The 18861-nt window shown below is 43.6% G+C and overlaps 1 protein-coding gene across 1 annotated transcript in view; it reads left to right on the top strand.

Annotated features, from left to right (window-relative positions):
* Positions 1-18861, top strand: part of gli2a (GLI family zinc finger 2a) — a 405780-nt gene that overhangs the window by 58310 nt on the left and 328609 nt on the right. Inside the window, exon 2 of the mRNA XM_080199475.1 lies at positions 2959-3018. The gene's annotated coding sequence lies outside the window, so the exon portion shown is untranslated. The remainder of the gene's footprint in view (positions 1-2958; positions 3019-18861) is intronic.

The following is an 18861-nucleotide window of genomic DNA, read 5'->3' as shown; positions in this document are numbered from 1 at the left end:
CCCCACAAGCCTTTATGCTGCATTTAACCTTTCATGTGGCACCTGATTGAATGCCTTTTGGAAATCCAAATATACTACATCTAGTGGCTTCCCTTTATCTACCCTATTATTTCCATCTGCAAAAAGCCTTTGGTAAAATCACATTGGCTTGTTCTAATCATTTTACTCTTTCCCAATTGTTAAGACAGCTTTCATTATTGATTCCAATAACTGGAGAAGAAATATTTGGTCCAGTCTACAGCATCTAAAGTGGTTTACCTCCTGTTGCACAGACAACGCAATACCAAGGCTCTTGGTATCGAGAAGGAGTCGTTCCAACATTCTGGCCCTTAGTATGCTGACAGAGAAACTTTTAACCTTTAATAATTCAGAAACAGGACATTCTGACCAGAAGTATTCTGACAAGTCAACATTCTGTTGATATGTTAAAGGAGACAGGCTGATAGTACATTGTGAAAGATATATGTTCTGGCACTCAGTATTCTGAGACATGGACATTATGTCCTACATTAGCGATTTGGAGATCTCACAGAAGAAGTTCGTATGGGGGTCGAAAATTATGATAATAGTTGAAATCGCAAACACCAACCATTCCTATTTAAACAAACAAAATTAATTATGCATTACAAGGTAAGAATTAAGGACTTGAAGCCTGATTATAAATAGGGGATCCAATTACATTTTTAAATCCTCTGCATAAATTCGACATTCCAGGAAATTGAGTGCTCTCAAAATCTAAAACTCAAAAGCGTATCACACACAGCACTGCAGCAGAGACCAGGCTGAGAGAACAGAGAGAGGCTACGCTGTGATATATGGCTTCTGCTATTCTAATTAATTTGTGTTTGGATTTAATCCCTGCAGGGATATGAAAATCCTATAATATGGTTGGAGGGATGCGGAAATGCCTTCTTGTGAGGGAGGGGGGGGGGGGAAAAATTTTTTTTCCTTGGGTAATTCTTTGAATGAAGCCATTCAAGAAGTCTGCAGCAACCTAACCTCAGTGAACTTGAATCCCTCGACCAGCTGTGGCCCGTCAGTCAACGAACAGGCCCGGGCACACAATAGAGGAAGTGCTGTCAACTGTGGGCACGTTTAATAACTCCACTTGGGCTCTTTAGTTGGCTGGGGGGGGCGGTGGTGGGATTGCAAAGGTGGGGGGGGCACGGTTGGGTAGTGCTGTCCAATGGTTTTAGTCCTCCTCCTATTATTTGATCCTTGCAGTGTACTGATTGTCTAATTATTTCCTTCGCTGTGGTCACTGATGACCAAAGCTGACCAGAACCTTCAGTCATTTATCAAATGATTGATGTTGCATTTGCAAGTGTCTTACGGGAGCTATCAGATAACACGGACAATGAAGAAGCAGATTAAAAATAGATGTGGTCGTCCTTTACTTCAATATTCAAAGTAACCAATATCTAACTACTTGAAGAATTGGAACCTCGCTGCAGAATATTAAGCTTATATTTCTTCAGAGTTACTCATTCCATTAAAAGGAAGTAATTTTAAGAAAAGATTAACTTCTTTACTTAAGCTTTAGAGAAGTGCTGTTGGGTAAACTATTCTGCAAGGTATTTTTAAAAATGAGGAGTGTATTTTGATCTTATTGATACATAATATCAATCCGACACCAATATTCCTGACAGCAATGAATTTCCCCGTTTTGAATGACTGTGGATTTAAAACAGTAAGACAGAACTTACATTCATATCATGCTTTTTACAACCTCAGCCAGTGAAATATGCTTGGAGTCTAGTAATATGGAATCTAGAATTTTTGCTGTGGATTTATTGAATCCCTTCAGTTCAGGGGGAGGCCATTCAGCCCATCGAGCCTGCACTGACAACAATCCCACCCGTGCCCTATCCCCATAATCACCCTGCTACTAAGGAGCAATTTAGCATGGCCAATCCACCTAACCCGCGCACATCTGGGGTGTGGGAGGAAACCGGAGCACCCAGAGGAAACCCCACTCAGGCAATGTGCAAACTCCGCACAGGCAGTGACCTGAGGCTGGAATTGAACCCGGGTCTCTGGCGCTGTGAGGCAGCAGTGCTTACCACTGTGCCACCCCATAAACCCATACATATATTTGATTTAAAACCTATGGGCACTTCTCGCCAACAATCATGTTACACATATAAATCTGGTTATTTTGTACAGCGTACCTTTATGTGCCAAACAGATTCAGAATAATGATGGTTTTCGATTAACAAAGGATGATAGTTACGGGTGAAAAATTTAGTGACTTTGCTTATCAGGCCACCTAACATAGCATTTAAAATAATTCCTTGTGACTCTGAGACATTTCTGAGAGTTATAAGGGGCTGAAAAATACAAATCTTTCATCCTCACAGCATTCTTCTTGAAAATTGTGTATTTAAAAAAAAAAGAGTAATCTTGTTTCAAGACATTACACGCGTGACGTTGGGTCGTTTTCACAGTCTGTGAAATGAATAAGGGGAGTTTGTCGACACGCGGGCTTCTAACTATGATAACAATACCAAAAAAAGATGCAAGATCATTTTTATTACAGCAAAGTCTGATTAAACCATCAACAAAAAAAAACCTGCGGGATTCTAATAACTGTTCTGCGTGTCTTTAAAATTCCACAATTAAGTAGCTACATGCAGTCTACCAGAGGTATGATGATAGCAACGAACAGGATAGATTAAATTTATACCTTTCAATAAATGGAAATTATGCAAAGGCTGAAGTGCTTTATTAGAAAGACTAAGTGTGGTTTACTTGCAATTCCTAAGAGGTGTAGGCAATGCCATTTTGACAAACAGGGACAGCAACTCTTTAATCAGTAATACGGACTGAATCCATACATTTAATCTACTGCACATTGAAATGTTACAGCTCCTTTATCCCAGGACTTGTAAATGTCAATGCATGACTGTTAACATTATACATTTCATTAATAGCTCTTTTGAATGTTCTATTTGGCAGATGAGAACAAATATTTCACAGTAAGGTGAAGAAAGAGGAGCGTCCTTACTTAAAATAAAGGTAGGTGAAATTAGAATCCACTTTCCATTTCTTTTAAATTATTACTAATTCTTTCAGATTAATTCAGATCGGATTCGCAGTGCACAATGGTTAGTGCTGCTGCCTCAAACTGCCCGGGACCTGGATTTGATTCCCGCTTGGGTCACTGTCTGTGTGGCTTCTGCACGTTCTCCCCATTTCTGCATGGGTTTCCTCTGGGAGCTCTGGTTTCCCCCACTGGTCTAAAAGTTGTGCTGGTTAGGTAAATTCGCCATAGTAAATTCTCCTTCAGTGTACCCAAACAGGCGCTGGAGTGTGGCAACTATGGGATTTTCACAGTAACTTCATTTCTGCGTTAATGTAACCCTACTTATGACTAATAAATAAGCTAAGAAAAAAGATGACCGCACTTTTCATCTCCATTTTTCTGTCTCTGGATATTCTTTAACACTGCTGGAATTATGGGCTGCATTTCACATGCCCTCCCGGGGTATGATCTCAGCGGTGGAGGGGGAGGGGGCATGTAAAATGGGCAGGTACCCATCCCGCTACCTTCCCATCCACCCCTGAGCTCACTCACCTCCATAATATGGGGATTGGACAGGCACCAATATTGGCAGCCTATCCATCATATTAATGTAGATAATTAAGGGTTAATTAGGCTTGTTACCAAGCTAGTCGACCCTGATAATATGCTGTCCACGCCATGAAATGGTTGGAGCCAACAGATGGGAGTGGGCAACTCAATTTTTCTTAAAGTTTCTTTAAAGGGATGTTCTATCTTCAAGGGCTGCCCCTTGTGGATTGGGGGGAATGCCCCCCTGCAAGGTTAAAAGCCCTCTTTCTTCCTACCTGCCTGCTGCCTTAACTCCATCCCCTCAACCTAAGTCCAAGACCTGGGACTTAGCAGTTTCCAGACTGCATGGACATTCTTCATCTTACTCACTGCAGTCCCAATAGTGTCCACTAACATGTTCTTGGCAATGGCTGGGCCTGATGGAGATGCGGCCAATGTGGTTGACTGGTAGTTCCCTGAGGGAGGAAGCTCCTCCCCAGTGAGAGGCTGAAGTTGCATATTGGCCCTTTTTAGGCTGCCCACAGGTGCTTTATGCCTACAGGACGAGCCGGCATAGAACAAGTCAGCTCCATGCCGAGTCTGGACTCTGGGGCCAGTGAAGTTGAGAAAGAGACTTCAGAAAACCGCTCCACAGATCTTTCTAGTGGTCAAATCCTGAGCCGACATCATGTCACTTGGTGCATTTCCTAACCTCAACCTGCCCTACGTCTACAATGACCTCCCACCCAATGGCTCAGCCTGGACACTCTGGACGTCCAAACTTGGGTTCCTGTACGCCACTTGACGACCCTGCCTGTGCATGTATCAGTGTCTCGTTGGGAGAAAGAAGACACCAACTGAAGTCAGCTTCGAATAACATTTCAGGAGCATGTGCGTCTGGTGAGAGTAAATAAAGGTGAACCCATGACTGTGCAAATAGTACATAGATCACTAGAAGAGGGTGTGACTCAATAGCTCCTCTTATTCCACACTTTCATATAAGTGCACCCTATGTCCATGGAGTTCAGCGTGCAATTTCCTGAGTTCTGATAAAACAGCAGATATCCAATATCTGGGTGCACCATTCTGATTATTCATCTGGAATCTTTGCATGTCTAAACCTTGGCCGGGATTTTATTTCCTCACCCGCCCCAGAATCAGGGAGGGCAAGGCTCGCAGATCCAAAACCTCCATTGGCCTAAGCGAGGTCGTAAAATCCCAGACCTTGTGTCTGACATTCTCTTCTTGCCCAGTTTCCACTTTCCTGGAGGATGTTATTATGTTGCTCCTCACTTTTGAACTTGCCTTCATTCCCATGCCCCACGACAGACAAAATTTCTCAGACAATCCTTGATGCGATTAAATGTGGTCAAAATGATTTGTCCACAGGGGTTGGTAAAACTCAAATATAGACTGGTTTGGCAGGAATGGGCGCCTTCCTGTATTCCAAATCCTGAAAGTCACTCCACCTTACAAACCATTTTATTGATTGGAAAGTGCTTTGGAACATCCTGAGATTGCGAAAGGTGCTATATAAACACGTTGTTGCCTTTCCTTCTTTCTCAATTTAGTCCTCTTTTTCTCTCACTCTCTCCCCCTCTTAATTTCTCTCTCGCTCTTTCGTTGTCTCACCCTCTGTCTCACCAGACAGACCAGTTTCCATTATGGTGGACAGTAGCATTCAACTCTATAAATAAAAATGGCGATCATGTTGCTGATGACAAATATAGTTCTGGACATAATTTTGATTAAAACATATACCAAATTCCACCAACCTATCACCATTGAGTGCTCGATGTAGTTTGCGAAGGTTGTTGTGAATCCCATCAGTAGAATTCCACATCTTTGGGGCAGTTCATCAGTAAAGAGCTTATATACCTAAAGCTTAATGGAAACTTAAAACAAAGTTGTGCACAGTGCCACAGTCCTAACCATTGCTGCCTCATAGCATCAGGAACGGGTTGAATTCCGGTCTTGGGTTACTGTCTGTGTGGAGTTTGCACGTTCTCCCCCGTGTCTAGGTTTCCTCCAGGTACTCCAGTTTCCTCCCGCAGTCTAAAGATGTGGGGCTTAGGTTGGTTGGCCATGTTAAATTATCCCTTAATGTCAGGGGAACTGGCAGGGTAAATATGTGGGTTTACAGTGATAAGGCCTGGATGGGCCTGCACTGTAGGAATCCTATGAAAAGCAGCGACGTAGGATTCAGGAACTACATCTGCAGATATGATCGAAATATTCTAACATTTTAAAATATGATAGCCTGTCATTTATTTTTGTTTTGTTTCTGGAATTTGTCAATAATGAGATGACCTGCCACAAAATTTGATCCAAATGTTAGGCATTTGAAGGTGTATTATGGTACACGGGTATCAATGCCATTTCTGCATCTAAGACTTGGAACCATGCCTCGCCCAAGACTCATGTCACTCTCAGAACCCAGGAGGAGATTGAACCAACACCAACGGTCAATAAACTTCCCCCTTCTTGTTCTCAGACTCTGCTCCAAAAGAAAAGTTTCAGAACTCATCCCGTTTGGACTGTGGTTTCTGGGCACGTAGCAAGCTTTGAGTCCAAAAGCAAGTCAGTTCATGGGCCACTGAAGCTTCAGACTCCACAGTTCATTCAGGTGTGACAGGTGATTCAACAGGTAATACATAACAAAGGAGTAAAGAAAATAATCAGAGGTCTTTTGGGTGAAATGTTAAAAGTCCTTCTTGTTGAACAGCACCAACGTCATGAAAATAGGTAAACTGGCACAGTAAACTTTGTATCAGCCAGCACTCCTAACACTCTCAGCTAACCGGAATTTCTGCTATTTCTCTTAATGTGAGTCATCATTTTACCAAGTAGAAGCTTTTACAAAGTAACGCAGAACAGGACCTGTATTATCTTATATTTCAATTTATGTTTTAATGTACTGTTGGAAGATTAGAAGTAAAAGGTATCCTGTTCATAACTTGCATATTAGTTCATACACAAGTATTGCATTGTATTGCTTTGGTAAATGAAATGTGTATGCAGCATTGTTGATCAACCACCCATTCCCCTGTGCCTGTCAGGTAATAGATTTTACTGTACATTGCTATTTATTGCCATGTATATTTAGGTGAAGATGAGTCAATTGACATGACAGTAACATTGCGATGTGTTATCCCGCGACTTTGCTTTCCCGCAGGGTTCTACATAGATCCAAATACAGGGACAGCACGGTGGCACAGTGGTTAGCATTGCTGCCTCACTGCGCCAAGGACCCAGGTTCAATTCCAGCCTCAGGTCACTATCTGTGTTGAGTTTGCACATTCTCCCCGTGTCTGCATGGGTTCCCTCCAGATGCTCCGGTTTCCTTACACAGTCCAAAGATGTGCGGGTAGGTGGATTGGCCATGATAAATTTCCTCTTAGTGTCAGGGGGATTAACCAGGTAATTATGTGCTGTTATGGGGATAGGGCTTGCCTGGGATTGCTGTTGGTGCAGGCTTGATGGGTCAAATGGCCCTCTTCTACACTGTAGGATTTCTACGATTCTATGAATTGTTTCAAAAGCCGACAAATTAGGTCCATAGGAATTAGGAGCGAGAATTGGCAATTCAGCCCTTCGAGCTCTCTCCACCGTTCTACATGGTCATGGCTGATCTCCATCTCATCCTAACTCTACTTCTCTGTCTTTTCCCCATTGCCCTTTATCCCACTTTTGATCCATTTGTTTCTTCTTGAATCCATTGATTGATTCTGCATCCTCTGCACTCTGGGACTGTGAGTTCCAGAGATTCACAATCCTCTGTGAGAAGTAGCTCCCCCTTAACGCTGTCTCGAACTTCCCCCTTCTTGCTCTACAGCTATGACCTCTTGTCCTAGACTGTTCTAGAAGGGGGAACATTTGGTTAACATTTACTTCATCAATCTCGTTGCGAATTTTCTATACCTCAATCAAATCCCCTCTTGTTCTTCTGTACTCCAATGAGTACAAGCGCAAGCTACTCAACCGCTCCTCATACAACAGCCCCTTCAAATCTGGAATCAACCTAACGAACCTTCAGAAACAGTTGGGTGGTGGCCATAATTTTGTTTTGAAAGGATGACGAGCAGTTATCGAGTGCTTTCCACCACCTCAGGATGTACCAAAGTGTTTTAGGTCCACTGAGTGCTTTTTATGTTTGAGTCACCATTATCATGTGGGCTGCAGTCTTAGACACAGCCAAGTACCACAAATAGAAGACTGCTAATGGCCAGATAATCTATATTCTTGTGTGTTGACTGAGGGATTAATATTGGCCAGAACGTTGGACAGAACTGCTCAGCTTCTTTTTCAGAATAGTGGACTTGTAGCCCTGCCTGAGAACTTAGACAAGACCTACGTAAACTACCCTCACCCAAAAGATGGCAGCTCCTCCTGTTCAGCATTCCCTCAGTGCGACTAGGAATTTGTGTCCAACCTCCTGGTGAGGAGTCTTTATTTACAGTAAAATAAATATCTGGAACTGTGTAGAGGGCATTGGGAAATTCACGGCTTGCTGCAGGTTTGTATGGGAAGTATTCCTCAGATTATCAAGCAAGTCACCAAAAATGCAAAGGACCAATGTCTGGTCTACAAACTGATACGATCCTCAGGTTTTAAGAGAGCCAAGTGCTGGAACAGTTTTAATTGAGTTTTCCCCGTTGAAGTTTGGTCCTCATACAACAGAGTAATAATGAAAAGTACGAGTGCCAAGTAAAACAATTGACGCACTCAGAAAACCAAGATCAGGCCTTTAAGCTGCAGTAGGGAAAAGGAAAAGACTTGGAATCTGTATGGGAATTGAGAGGGTTTGATGATGAATGTTCAGCACTGATCATCATTACTCCCTCTGGACCTGACCCACAATTTCAGGCTATCAGGCACACTCAGAGATAAGTGCAGAAGGTGACGCAGTAGTTGGCACTGCTGCCTCATAGCACCAGGGACACGGGTTCAATTCCGGCCTCGGTTGACAGCGTGGAGTTTAATTTGGAGATGCCAACATTAGATTGGGGTGGGTGCAGTTAGAAGCCTCACAACACCAGGTTAAAGTCCAACAGGTTTATTTGGAATCACTAGCTTTTGGAGCGCTGCTCCTTCTTAAGCTGAGTCTTAAAATCTCATGATTCCAAATAAACATCGTAATAACTCCACAGAGGCGAAAGTCCCATCACCAAGTTACTTTATTTACGCCATACATCTGTACACAGCCAGCTCTACTGTTGCTCCCTGCTGAATGCAGGCTAAGAGTCTGACATACCTGCTTTAAATAGGGAGCATGAGGCTCCCTGATTTAACCATCAATTAGGACCCATCATGTAGTTCATACTCGAGCAAGCCTGGCAGAAGTCATCACAAACCTGTTGGACTTTAACCTGCTGCTGGGAGACTTCTCACTGTGGGTGGAGTTTGCAAGTTCTCTCCTTGTCTGTGTGGGTTTCCTCCAGGTGCTCGGGTTTCCTCCAGGTGCTCCAGTTTCCTCCCACAGTCCAAAGATGTGCAGATTTGGTTGATTGGCAATGCTAAATTGCCCATTAGTTTCAGGAGGAGTAGCAGGGTAAATACATGGGGCTTAGTTGTGACTGTTGTTGGTGCAGATGGCCTCCTCTTTCACTGTAGTGATTCTATGACTCAGGTTACTGATAGAGACTGCACCGTGAATTCCTCCCAATGCCCCTATCACCCCAACTCTCAGAAGCAGCAAACATTGAAATCAGCAAAAACCCCAGCTTTACAATTCTGACATTCGCTATTACAAACCCTGTAAGCGTTACCCCCGCCCCCCCGGCCAATGAAGTGTGATTGGGTTTTTAATGGTGAATTTGTCGAGCAATAAAAAATAATTTTCCATCTGTGTCAGTGTTGTTAAATGATTTATCAGTAAATTTTATTAGTATCCTTTGTTTAAAAGTTTTTTTTCCCAGGGTATTTTAGCTTCTACCTTCACCCTTTTTGCTTTAAATAAATAATATGGCCTCAGAATAAAAACCTGTCTGTCAGCTTTATTCAGTTGGTAACACTCTTGTCTCAGATTCAAAAGGTTGCGGATTAAAAGCCTCACATCAGGATTTGAGCACATTATCCAGGCAGATAATGCCAAACTGGCAGTCAGCGTAGTACTGTTATATTCCTGGAGGCACTGTCCCCGAGATCAAACGTTAAACTGTGAGTCCTGCACTGATGGACATTAAAGATCCCTTGGTTTTATTTGAAAGAGAGCAGCAAATTTCTCTCAGAGTCTGGAACAATATCTCTCTCTCTCTCTCTTAGCCATCGTCATCAAAAAAAAGCAGATAAACTGGAGATATAACTGACAACACCCCCCCTTACGTGAGCAATGCAGGCTGATTCTTCCTGTAATTGGAAAATGAAACAATTCTGCTTTTAAGCTTAAAAATAAAACACTTCATTGGCTGGGAAGTGCTTTGGGATGTTTTGAGGCCGTGAAAGGCACTATTTCAATGCAAATTCTTTCCACCCTCGCTTGGTAATCTCGCTGAGGCTTACGTGTTATCAGTGCAGAGTTTCTGCTCTATGGCCGCAATTACTGCACCCCGAAAAAAGTCATCCATTTCATCATGCATAAAGACATTTCAATTATGTAATGAGTGACCACAGAAATGATTCCTTACATTGATCTTTCTCTGGCTGGGTCCGAGTGCAAATGACACCAGCCCTACTCTCACCTTTGAAATGAAATCGGAAGGAAGACTTTTTTTTGAAAACCGTTATTGAATGTGACAAAACATTCTTTAGGACAAGTAATTAAAACTATTAATCATTGTTAGGAGCTTCAGGGATCGGGAAACATTACCTGTAAACGGACACCACTGGTGACAGGGCGCATCCAGAGAGGAACGTGTGTTGGAAATAAAAGGGCCCTTTTAGCGGCCGTTTCTTGTAGCAAGACATTAAACTTAAATCCAGCACCGGCTTTAGCCTTTTCTCATCACAGCTTTTTAAATGGACCTACCTTATATTAAGTTGATCTTTCTCTGCACCCTAGCTATGACTGTTTATCCCTTTTTCTATGGACGGTATGTTTTGTGTGTAAAGCGTGCAAGAAACAATACTTTTCACTGTATACTGATACATGTGACAATAATAAATCAGATCACTCTTGGTAATTGCAGTTACACAAAGACAAATTGTGGGTTCATATATATACATATATATTTCTTAACCCCTCCTCCACTTTCTCTTCTAGACAGACTGTAGTGTCTAATTTTGCTGGAAGTTTAAGGACAAGTCAAGTCTTATACATTCTCCACATGTTTCAGCATGTGTCCGATCTAATCATCAAAATTATACAGACAGTCTGTGTGTAGGCTTTTATGTGTATTCATAGGTGGTACTTTCTTAGCTTCTGTCTTGGATTGAAACGGATAGCTCATTCGGATATGTATTTGCACGTCAGCGGCAGGATGTTTTATTCTGAATATTCATTTAATAATTCAATTTAAATACAATTTGATACTCCCTTTGAGCAAACCAGTAAGGCAGACAGAATAATATATTTATGGAGTGGCATTCACAAACCTCACAATATCTCAAAGCACTTAGCAACCAAGAAAGTGACTGCTGTAGGTGTTTGAAATGCCGTTTGCGCACAGTAAGATCCCACGAGCAGCAAAAAAATAAATTGTCCAGGTCCTCGGTTTAAGGTTTTGGTTGAGGGATAAATATTGCCAAGAGAATTCTTCATGTAGTTCCCACGGAGATCTTTCATCTTGAATCTGCCTTTTTTTTTAAGGCAAGGATAGATAAATTTTTGAACAGTTAAGGAATTAAGGGTTATGGTGAGCAGGCTGGTAAGTGGAGCTGAGTCCATGAAAAGATCAGCCATGATCTTGTTGAATGGCGAGCAGGCTGGAGGGGCCAGATGGCCTACTCCTGCTCCTAGTTCTTATGTTCTTTTGGAGATCGGGCCTTGGTTTAAGGCCTGCCTTGAAAGTTGCCACTCCTGACAATGCAGCAGTTTAGTCAACTGTTCATCTTTGTGTTCACTTCGGCATTATAAACTAGAATGATCAAAGTGTGTTTTCTATTTTTTAATCTTATGTCTCCTCATTTGGCAAAACCTGGCAGTTAAAGGAATTGTGCATACTCACTCGTTTCTGATTATTAGAAGGACAATTCTTTGAGGTTTACTTATCAGAGACTGAAGGTCTTGTGTTTTTCCAAGATTCACCATAATTCCAGTGTCTGCAGTGTAAATGGAGAGTCAACACTGATTTTGCACAATGTACAAAATGATTATTACCCATCTATAGGGGTGGCACAGTGGCACATTGGTTAGCACTGCTGCCTCACAGCGCCAGCGACCCAGGTTCAATTCTAGCCTTGGGGACTGTCTGCGGAGTTTGCGCGCTCTCCCCGTTTCTGTGTGGGGCTCCTCTGGTTTCCTCCTACAGTCCAAAGATGTGTAATTTAGGTGCATAGACCATGATAAATTGTCCTTTAGTGCCCAAGATGTGTTGGTCCAGGGAGATTAGCCAGGATGAATGCATGGCAGAGGGGCCTTGGTAAAATGCTCTGTCGGAGAGTTAGAACATAGAACATAACAGCGCAGTATAGGCCCTTCAGCCCTCGATGTTGCACCGACCAGTGGAACCAATCTAATGACCTTCTAACCTAAACTATTCCAATGTTATCCATATGCCTATCCACTGACCATTTGAACGCCCTTAAAGTTGGCGAGTCCACAACTGCTGCAGGCAGGGCATTCCACAACCTTACTACCCTCTGAGTAAAGAACCTACCTCTGACATCCGTCCTATAATTACCACCCCTTAATTTAAAGCTATGTCCCCTTGTGTTAGCCATCACCATCCGAGGTAAAAGGTTCTCTCTGTCCACCCTATCCAATCCTTTGATCATCTTGTATGCCTCAATCAGGTCACCTCATAACCTTCTTCTCTCCAGTAAAAATAACCTCAAGTCCCTCAGCCTTTCCTCATAAGACCTTCAAAGTTGGTGCAGACTCGATGGGCTGAATTGCCTCCTTCTGCACTGTATGGATTGTATGATTCTATATTGTCCTATAGAATTAAGGGAATATTATAGTCTGAACAAATCCTTTTCCAAAACTTTTATTAAGATCTGTGGTATTCCTTATTTTATAGGACACCCGTTTTGCGAATGTAGATATTGTATATTACCAGGCTATTGCACCATACTGTATTAAAGAGATAAGTTTGGGTATATTTGATTAATGTAGTGTGTGATATTTTCAAGGAAGAAAGATTGGTTGATTTTGTGGCTTGGGTTGAACTTCCAGGGATTTCTATCTCTCTTCTGGGTTAATAGTTAACCTGGTGATAGAAATTGTGCACTATTTATTGAGAGGGTAATTGTGGTAGATTCCTTGTGATTTTCTGTCCATGGAAATTGGCTCAGATTTACCTGAGCAACCCCCAAACACATTGTCATTGATGCCGTGTAGAAATGACGACTTCTCACCATAGAAGTCACTTCTCACCACTCCTCACCATATGCTTTTCAGCCACCTTGAGAAAGAAAGACCGGTCTAAGTTCATCCCAGACTACCCTGCAGCCACTAAATTGCTTTTCTGGGGCAGTCACTGTTGTAAAGTAGTAAACAAGGCAGCCAATCTGTGTACTGCGATGTCCCACAGCAGCAATGTGATAAAAGTTAAAACACTGCGGATGCTGGAATCTGAAACAGAAACAGAAAATCTCAGCAGGTCTGACAGCAAAGAATAGAATCCCTACCCTGCAGAAGGAAGCCATTCAGCTTATCAAGCCTTCACCGACAACGATCTCCTCAGGCCCTATCCTTGTAACCTCACATATTTACCCTGCTAATCCCTCTGACACCAAGGGGCAATTTAACATGGCCAATCAATCTAACCTGCACATCTTTGGACTGTAGGAGGAAACTGGAGCGCCCGGAGGAAACCCACACAGGCACACAGAGAATGTGCAAACTCCACACAGACAGTCACCCAAGGCTGGAATTGAACCTGAGTCCCTGGTGCTGTGAGGCATCTGCGCTGACCACACTACCACCGTGCCACCTGCATCTGTGGAAAGAGAATGGAGCCCACATTTAGAGTCTGGATGATCCAACTCTGATGAAGGGTCATCCAAACCCGAAAACGTTGGCTCTGTTCTCTCTCCACAGATGCTGTCAGACCTGCTGAGATTTTCTGTTTTTGGATGTGATAATGATAATGTTTTCAATGGTGTTGGTTGAGGGATGAGTATTGGCATGGACAGTGAGGATAAGCACCGCCCAAACCACTCCTTGATCTTCATTGAAATAGTGCCTTGGGGTTTTTACATCTATCCAAGAGACTAGCTAAGTCTTTGGTTTAACTTACATCTAAAAGAATGCACCTTTTTTAATTCAATTTGATTTGATTTATTATTGTTACATGTATTGGGTGCACAGTGGCACAGTGGTTAGCACTGCTGCCTCACAGCATCAGGGACCCGGTTCAGTTCCTGGCTTGGGTCACTGTCTGTGTGGAGTTTGCACATCCTCCCCGTTGAATGCGAGTTTCCTCCGAGCGCTCTGGTTTCCTCCTACAATCCAAAGATGTGTGGGATAGATGCATTGGCCATGCTAAATACTCCTCAGTGTACAAACAGGCGCCGGAATGTGGCGACTAGGGGATTTTTCACAGTAACTTCATTGCATTGTGAATGTAAGCCTACTTGTGACAAATAAATAAATAAATTTTTATTTAGAAATAAATAAAATTGGGATACAGTGAAAAGTACTGTTTCTTACAAGCTATACAGACAAAGAATATCGATCATAGAATACATAGGGAGTACATAGGGGAAAAGGAAAACAGAGAGTGCAGGACGTAACATTACTGTCATAGCCAGGGTGTAGAAAAAGATCAGCTTAATATATGGGAGAAGATGGAAGAGAGTATATCCGGGCTGTGTGGAGTCCTTGATTGTGCTGGCTGCTTTTTCGAGGCAGCAGGAAGTGTAGGCAGAGGTTGGTTTGCCTGATGGACTGGGCTAGATTCACCCTTTGGAATTTCTTGCGGTCTTGGTCAGAGCAGAAGCCATACCAAGCTGTCTGCTGGCATTCCTTGAGTACTGCACTGCAGTGCCAGTCTGTATACTATGTGCTCAAGACTTCCTGCAGTGGGCCGTGCACACAACCTTTGAGCTCAGAGGCCAGGGAAGGAGCATTGAGTGCTGATTGACACTTCTATATTGTAAGGAACTGCTTCGAGTGGAAACTTTGCTATTGTCTTGGCTAGCAGTGCTGGGAAAGTTATCACATTTGGATTGGGGATGGAGGGGGGGTTGGTTGGAAGGGTTGGTATCAGGTTCCTCGTTACTGGAGTCAAAAATTGTGAATCACAACTTAACATTTTCTGACCACTGGACTTCTCCCAGCAGTAGAGGAAGTTTCATGGAGAAATGAGTTGGCTGGTGACCAGAGAAAACAGAAAAGAACATAGTCTGGAGCCATCAGCCATTTCTGTTGCTCATCCAGCTCTGCGACCACCATGAAATCAGTGCTTGAGGTGATGAAACTATCAGTGGAAGCAATGTCGAAACATGGGCGTGCGATCAATCAGCCTTCCAGGCCCTATCTGTGAGAGTCTTGACATTACGCAATGTCCCACCCAAGACATGGTTGGCAAAAGGAACCCCGACCTAGTTTAACTTCAAAGCAAGTGGCGTTTTCAGATTTTTCTTGGCAGTGTAGCTGAATGTGCACCCTCTGAACTGCTGCCAACTTCACATTCATAATGCCTGTCATTATAACACTTGTATTTTTAAATGGTGCCAGAATTATTGTAGCGACGCCTCGGGAACAACGAGATGGAACTTTGTAAGCCGGCTTGCCAAGGCCTGGATCATTCATGATGGAGCCTGTTTTCAGAGTGAAGTTAAATTGCTGCAACGTGGATCTCTTTCTTTTTCGTTGAATTCGGCTGGCCAACAGGCTGGGGATCCAACCCAACTAGCCTACAGAGGGGGAAGGGATCAGCAAAGTTTTCCATGACTAGCTGGCACTAGGAGCGGCACGGCGGCACAGTGGTTAGCACTGCTGCCTCACAGCGTCAGGGTTGTGGGTTCGATTTCCTGGCTTGGGTCACTGTCTGTGTGGAGTTTGCACGTTCTTTCCGTGTCTGCATGTGTTTCCTCCTGGTGCTCTGGTTTCCTCCCACACTCCAAAGATGTACATGTTAAGTTAATTGGCCATGCTAAGTTGACCCTAGTGTCAGGGGGATTAACAGGATAAATGTGTAGGGTTGCGGGAGTAGGGCCTGGGTAGGATTGTGGTCAGTGCAGACTCGATGGGCTGAATGGCCTCCTGTTCTGTAGGGATTCTATGATTAGACAATTCATATATGTGGCCGCTGAATGCAGGGATCATGCTTGTGAGGAGTAAGAATGCCCACCTAAGGAAGAACTTGCATTTATATAGTGTCTTTCATCACCTCTGAACATTGTTAAATGCTTCACACCAACGAAAGTACATATCGCCACAGTCCTAGGTGACCACAGACAGCTTCTCCACTTTAAAGAGACACAAACCCCGCTGCATCAATATTTATTTGTGTCCAATAATTTACAAAACTACTCCCTTTTTGCACCATGTCACTGGAGTGTCCACCCGCATTCAGAAGAAATAGCGAGGCACCTTGAGAAGAATTGTTTGATAGAGCAGACGCAGCACGGATTCGTTAAGGGGAAGTCATGTCTGAAAAATTTATTGGAATTCTATGAGGATGTGACTAGTGCGGTAGACAGAGGGGGACCCCCCGGTGGATGTGGTGTTTCTCAATTTTCAGAAGGCGTTTGATAAGGTGCCGCGCAAAAGGTTGCTTCAGAAGGTTAGGGGGCATGGAGTTGGGGGTAAGGTGTTAGCGTGGATAGAGGATTGGTTGTCTAATGGGAGGCAGAGAGTTGGTATCAATGGGTGCTATTCTGATTGGCGGTTGGTGACTAGTGGAATGCCGCAGGGATCGGTGCTGGGGCCTCAACTATTTACCATTTATAGAGATGATCTGGAGGAGGGGGCTGAGTGTAAGGTGTCGAAATTTGCTGATGACACGAAGATAAGTGGAAAAGCAAATTGTGCAGAGGGTGTGGAAAATCTACAGAGTGATCTAGATAGGCTGAGCGAGTGGGATAGGACCTGGCAGATGGAGTACAATGTTAGCAAGTGTGAGGTTATCCACTTTGGCAGGAATAATAGTAGGAGGGATTACTATTTAAAGGGCGAAAAGCTGCAGCATGCTACGGTGCAAAGGGACCTGGGGGTCCTTGTGCATGAGTCGCAAAAACCCAGTCTGCAGGTGCAGTAGGTGATCAGGAAGGCGAATGGGATGCTGGCCTTTATAGCGAGGGGGATAGAATATAAAAGCAGGGAGGTCTTGCTGCAACTGTACAGGGCATTGGTGAGGCCGCGGCTGGAGTACTGTGTGCAGTTTTGGCCGCCGCACTTGCACAAGAATATTTTGGCCTTGGAAGGAGTGCAGAGGAGGTTCACTCGGCTGATACCGGAGATGAGGGGGTTGGACTATGAGGAGAGGCTGAATAGACTGGGCTTGTACTCGTTGGAGTTTAGAAGGATGAGGGGGGATCTTATAGAGACATATAAGGTAATGAAGGGGATGGATAGGGTAGAGGTAGAGAGATTCTTCCCGCTCAGAAAGGTCAGCAGGACTAGAGGGCACAGCCTCAAGATAAGGGGGGTGCAGTTTAGAACGGAGTTGAGGAGGAACTTCTTCACTCAAAGGGTGGTGAATCTCTGGAATTCTCTGCCCATTGAAGTGGTAGAGGCTACCTCACTAAATTTATTTAAGACGCGGATAGATAGGTTTTTGGTAGGCAAGGGAATTAAGGGTTATGGGGAGAAAGCGGGAAAGTGGAACTGATCCACTTCAGATCTGCCATGATCTTATTGAATGGCGGGGCAGGCTCGAAGGGCTAGATGGCCTACTCCTGCTCCTATTTCTTATGTTCTTATGTGCTCAAGTCTATGCAATGGGGTTTAGCTCAGAATGTTCTGTCTTAGAGCTGTGCATGCCGTACATGACTCAAGGCTGATGTTCACCATATACAGAGGGTGGAACCTTACCAAAAAATGGCAAAGTATTAGGATCATAAATACATAAAGGACAAAAGAGTAACAAGGGAGAGAATAGGGCCTCTTGAGGATTAACAAGGTAATCTATGTGCAGATCCACAAGAGATGGGTGAGATCCTAAATGAATATTTCTCATCAGTATTTACTGTTGAGAAAAGCATGGATGTTAGGGAACCTGGGGACATAAATAGTGATGTCTTGAGGAGTGTACATATTACAGAGAAGGAGATGCTGGAAGTGTTAAAGTGCATCAAGGTAGATAAATCCGCAGGATCTGATGAAGTATATCCCAGGACATTGTGGGAGGTTAGGAAGGAAATTGCGGGTCCAGTAGCCAAGATAGTTGGATCATCGATAGTCATGGGTGAGGTGCCTGAAGATTGGAGAGTGGCAAATGTTGTGCCTTTGTTTAAAAAGGTCTGCAAGGAAAAGCCTGGGAACTACAGGCCAGTGAGCCTCACATCTGTGGTGGGTAAATTGTTGGAAGGCATTTTGAGAGACAGGATCTACAGGCAATTAGAGATGCAAGGACTGATTAGGGACAGTCAGCATAGCTTTGTGAGTGGAAAATCATGTCTCACAACTTTAATCGAGTTTTTTGAAGGGGTAACCAAGAAGATAGATGAGGGCAGTGCAGTTGATGTTGTCCACATGGACTTCAGCAAGACCTTTGACATGGTACCGCATGGTAGGTTGTTGCGTAAAGTTAAGTCTCATGGGATCCAGGGTGAGGCATCTAAATGGATACAAAACTGACTTCTTGACAGGTGGTTGTAGAGAATTGTTTTTCAAACTGGAGGCTTGTGATCAGCAGTGTGCCTCAGGGATCAGTGCTGAGCCCACTGTTATTTGTCATTTATATTAATGATTTGGATGAGAATATAGGGGCATGGTTAGGAAGTTTGCAGATGACACCAAGATTGGTGGCATAGTGGACAGTGAAGAAAGTTATTTCCGATTGCAACGGGATCTTGATCAATTGCGCCAGTGGACTGACGAAAGGCAGATGGAATTTAATTTAGACAAATGCGAGGTGATGCATTTTGGTAGATTGAACCAGAGCAGGACTTACTCAGTTAATGGTAGGGTGTTGGGGAGAATTACAGGACAAAGAGATCAAGGGGTACATGTTCATAGCTCCTTGAAAGTGGAGCCACAGGTGGACAGAGTGGTGAAGAAGGCATTCAACATGCTTGGTTTCATCAGTCAGAACATT

Source organism: Carcharhinus amblyrhynchos, chromosome 11 (genome assembly GCF_965287045.1).
Source record: "Carcharhinus amblyrhynchos chromosome 11, sCarAmb.v2.hapA, whole genome shotgun sequence".
Classification (NCBI taxonomy): Eukaryota; Metazoa; Chordata; class Chondrichthyes; order Carcharhiniformes; family Carcharhinidae; genus Carcharhinus; species Carcharhinus amblyrhynchos.
Note: the sequence above shows the minus strand (reverse complement) of the source record. Positions and strands in the feature narration are given on the sequence as shown.